Source organism: Schistocerca cancellata, chromosome 7 (genome assembly GCF_023864275.1).
Source record: "Schistocerca cancellata isolate TAMUIC-IGC-003103 chromosome 7, iqSchCanc2.1, whole genome shotgun sequence".
NCBI classification, from domain to species: Eukaryota; Metazoa; Arthropoda; class Insecta; order Orthoptera; family Acrididae; genus Schistocerca; species Schistocerca cancellata.
The window spans coordinates 118208287-118213210 of record NC_064632.1 but is presented as its reverse complement, the minus strand read 5'-3'; the positions used below and the strand labels follow the sequence as shown (position 1 = coordinate 118213210).

The 4924-nt window shown below is 42.6% G+C and overlaps 1 non-coding gene across 1 annotated transcript; it reads right to left on the bottom strand.

Moving 5' to 3' along the window:
* Positions 1 to 1737: 1737 nt before the first annotated feature.
* On the bottom strand, positions 1738 to 1844 carry LOC126093531 (U6 spliceosomal RNA). The gene has a single exon (XR_007521672.1). It is a non-coding gene; the product is annotated as a U6 spliceosomal RNA (small nuclear RNA).
* Between the last annotated feature and the right edge of the window lie 3080 nt (positions 1845 to 4924).

Below are 4924 nucleotides of genomic sequence, written 5' to 3'. Positions count from 1 at the left end.
AAATGGAGGAAAGAGCCAAGAAAGGGATTTCTATGGCCGTTCATAAGAAGCACAGGAAACACACACATCAAAAAGTTTTGCATCACCTCGGTTCCGAGAGTTCCCAAAGCTGTGCAGAAAATTGGAATAGAGATCAACATAAACATCATTGCTCATGAAAACCATACATTGCATGTTGTACCACCATATAGTGAGACCTTCAGAGGTGGTGGTCCAGACTTCTGTACACACTGGCACCTCTAATACTCAGTAGCACGTCCTCTTGCACTGACGTATGCCTGTATTCGTCGTTGCATACTATCCACAAGTTCATCAAGAGACTATTGGTCCAGATTGTACCACTCTTCAACGGCAATTTGGCGTGGATCTTTTAGAGTGGTTGATGGGTCACGTCGTGCATAAACAGCCGTTTTCACTCTATCCCAGGCATGTTCGATAGGGTTCAGGTTTGGAGAACATGCTGGCCATTCTAGTCGAGCGATGTCGTTATCCTTGAAGGAAGTCATTCACAAGATGTGCACGAAGGGGGCGCGAATTGTTCTCCATGAAGACGAATGCCTCGCCAATATGCTGCCGATGTGATTGCACTATCGGTCGGTGGATGGCATTCATGTATCGTACAGCTGTTGCAGCGCCTTCCATGACCACCAGCGGCGTACGTCGGCCCCGCATACCTCCACCTTGCTGCACTCGCTGGACAGTGTGTCCTAAGGCGTTCAGCCTGACTGGGTTGCCTCCAAACACATCTCCGACGATTGTCCGGTTGAAAGCATATGCTACACATCGGTGAAGAGAGGTTGATGCCAATCCTGAGCGACCCATTCGGCATGTTGTTGGGCGCATCTGTAGCGCGCTGCATGGTGTCGTGGTTGCAAAGACGGACCTCGCCATGGACGTCGGGAGTGAAGCTGCGCATCATGCAGCCTATTGCGCACAGTTTGAGTCGTAACAAGACGTCCTGTGGCTGCACGAAAAGCATTATTCAACATGGTCTAGTTGCTGCCAGGGTTCCTCCGAGCCATAATCCGTAGGTAGCGCTCATCCACTGCCGTAATAGCCCTTGGGCGGCCTGAGAGAGGCATGCCATCTACAGTTCCTGTCTCTCTGTATCTCCTCCATGTCCGTACAACATCGCTTTGGTTCATTCCAAGACACCAGGACACTTCCCTTGTTGAGAGCCCTTCCTGGCACACAGTAACAATGCGGACTTGATCGAACCGCAGTATTGACTGTATAGGCATGGTTAAACTACAGACAACACGAGCCGTGTACCTCCTTCCTGGTGGAATGACTGGAACTGATCGACTGTCGGATCCCCTTCGTCTAACAGCCGCTGCTCATGCATGGATGTTTATATCTTCGGGCGGGTTTAGTGACATCTCTGAACAGTCAAAGGGACTGTGTCTGTGATGCAATATCCACAGTCAACGTCTATCTTCAGGAGTTCTGAGAACCGGGGTAATGCAAAACGTTTTTTGATGTGTGTATATCAAATGCTGGGAGGAAAGTGATAAGAGGATACTGACATTAGAAATCTCAAAATGTGGTCAGGAAATTATCATTGGCGAGGCTTACACAGCTACAATTGACGCTGACAGCAAAGTCAGAGAGGACTTTTATGAAAAATTAAGACACGAAATGGTTTCACATATTGTGAATACATTCTAGCCCCAGCTGCTAGTGACAAATGGAAATTTGTTTCGGATTGGGACACGAACCCGGATTTCCCACTTGTCATGAGCTGTCGCATTAATCACTTTTTTTTTTTTAATTCTTGGTCGGGGGCTATGCTAATCTTCTCTGTATTGTTGCGATTTTAGTATGTGTACCACCTAAGCGAGTAAGTCCACTTTGGCTATGCCAGTACGCACCCAGTGCTGTTCCAAACCTCCATATTTCACACAATCACATTCCAGATTGTAGGGAAGCAGCCTACTCACGCTGCATAAAATTCACATCAGTCTTTCCATTGTGTGCCAGCCGAGTCCGCTGTAACTAGCTCTGACGTCATGAATGTTGCGCAATACTTTAAAAATCAAGTAAATAACCTAAAACGGTTCTAGCATGTCAGGAGTAATACTAAATTAATATGTGTTGAATATCAGTTCGATAACTTGAACCACTTTCAAAATTTGGACGTTTTTCTGTAAAAATAATTGGCGCAACAGAAAAGAGCTAGAGACTTAATAATTTATATTTAGATTCCTTTTTCATAATTATTTAATAGAAACAGTCTTCTGGATCTCACAAATTAAGATTTTAGTTGAAATTCATGATTTTCTGGTTTTTGTCTTAAAAATTAAGGAAGCAAGATAGATTAAGTAGGCTAATAAATAAGGCTAGGATGTTTAAATTTAAGTAGAATGGAGATCCACTATAATCATAAAGATGTGAGAAGTTTCAACTCAATAACTATAAAACTATAGCGATAGTGTATCTCCAAATGGCAAGTTCAGAGCTCGCCTACTGCGTGTAGTGTAATTAAATTAATTCTCTCGGCCAAAATATTTTACTTAGCCACGTCAGACTTTCATTATGATTACTTACCTGTGTGCTGAATGCACATTTAAGTTGAGAGCTTCATCGGCCATCTGCAAAGGAAGCGATGATTTATTCAATAACTTAATGTGGTGCATTACTAGCCCAGCGGCTAGTCGGGAGAGCCGATTTGATCAGGCGTTCCCTTAGCCGTCCGCACCGCGGCTTTATATATAAGAACGCTGCGCGAGGAAGGAAGGCCCCAGTTCTCTACAGACGCAGGTTAGCACACCATCTGTGCCGGGAGTCGCGTCGCGTCGGTATCATTGCTATAAACAGCCTCGGGTGCCGTATTAAGTTAGTCTGGATACGCGTGACCATGAAATCATTTTCGAGTGAAGTGTTAATTCTGGGATGACTTTAATTATCTATCTTCAGTTTGCGTATGTCGTATTTTCACGTGCCGCCGCGGGACAGACATTCTACCATTATTTAGCAAGGCGTTTGATGAACATTATCATCAAATTATGGCGAGCATTCATTTAAACATTTAATTTGCACAGTTATAGTTGCATCAACGCATTAGACTCTGAACTGCTCTGTTAGTCAGGTTGTGTGGATTTTTTTTTTTTTTGTTTTTCATCTGTGACTTTCATAATACAGAGAAAGTTGTTTTTTCACGATCGTTTTTGATTATGAATCCCAGACAATCTCTTAATTCCTCAGAGCTATAAGCTGTAGCTATAAATGTATTTCTCAGATGGAGTGGGCACTAGGAATTCTAATTACAGGCTTCACGTTTTGCTAATCACTTTCTGGTTGCCAAAATTGTAGTTAGAGAGCCAGTGTTGAGAACGGCAAAACAACAGCATAAATAATAGGAACATTTATATAACAATTAATTCCACCCGCCGCCCCACAATTGGTGCATCGGCTGGGAAATGCATTCTTTACTGCAGTTACATTACATTTTAAAACAAAAATAAATTCTAACCAGCCGCCCCACATATGGTGCATCGGCCGGGAAAGAAACTGAGTAAAAGTGAAAGTGATTTTTAAATATTCGGATTCGCGAGTGAAATGCGACACGCAACTGAGTGACAGAACAGTGATAGTATTACGTGTGCATGTGGACGACGCAGTTGGATTAACAACGCATCTGGATTGACGGAGCTGGCACTGAGTCTAGCGGCGCTGCCGGCATCGCGAGAAGCCAGTTTCGCCTCACCGCAGTTGTCCGCCGGAGCAAACGGAGCCGCGCCTGCAGTTGCGGTCCACGCAATCACACAACAGCCGTCGTAGTGCCGTCTGCAGTTCAACGGGCCGCTTCGCATCAGTAATCCTGGTACGCCGCGCCGGCAACGCCATACGTCGGGCAGAGGGATCTAAGTGAAAAGCTGTTAAGATTTTTACTAACCTGCACTAAAAGACTGTCGGCGATGGAACCGCCAAAAGAAACTGAGGTTAAACTTAAATCAGAACCTATGTCTGTTGAGGGAACTGTAAATCCAGACAACGGTTCAAGTGTAAATATGCATGAAAACAGTAATATTAAAGTGAAATATGAAGTATTGTCTCCTGACAGTAGTGTAAAAAGGGGCAATGATTCAATAATAGAGACCCCTGTAGTAAAGCAGAAAGTAGAAACTGTTAATTTATTGAATGATAGTTTATCTGATGAATTAAAAACGAAACAGTCATCAGAGGTGGTAGAGTTTAAACAGGAGAAAGTAGATATGACTAATCAAACAGAAGTTTCAATTAGTTTTGATGATTCTGGTGTTGGAGCTAGATTTTCGTCACCTGAGTGTGATAAAAAGCCAGCTAGTGAGCAACCCAAAGATACTGGGGCTATTGATTTTAAAGTTATATTACAAGCAATAGCTGCCAGTAATGCTAGAATGACAGCTGAATTAAAGTCTGAAATAAGTGAACAGGTCAAAAGCAGTAATGCTGAATTAAAATATGAGATTGTGGCCAGCCAAACTAATTTTAATAAACGATTGGAGGAAATGGACAATACCTTCAAGGCTGGTTGCAATAAGTTGAAAGAGGATCTGGACAGTTTGAATTATAAAATTGATTACAACCATGAGGATATTAAGAAAAAGGTTGCTCAACAGTTATCTGAGATGTATAGAACAGTAAAATCCGAAGTTGCTGAGGTTCGCACAGACTTCCAAATGGAAGATGCGAAGCTGGAGCACAAGTTAACAGAAAAGATCGAGGCGGAATCTGAACTGTGCTCAGATAGGTTCAAAGATATTAATATAAAAGTAAACATATGTCAAGCACAAGTAAATGCAATCAAAACTGATACTACTCATATTGTGCAAAGAGTAGATAATGTTGAAATGAGAGTAGAAAATATTAGTACTAACATTGCTAACATTGAGAGTAAAGTAGCTTCAGTAACTTCTGGTAATGGTAGTATGCAACAAGTTGT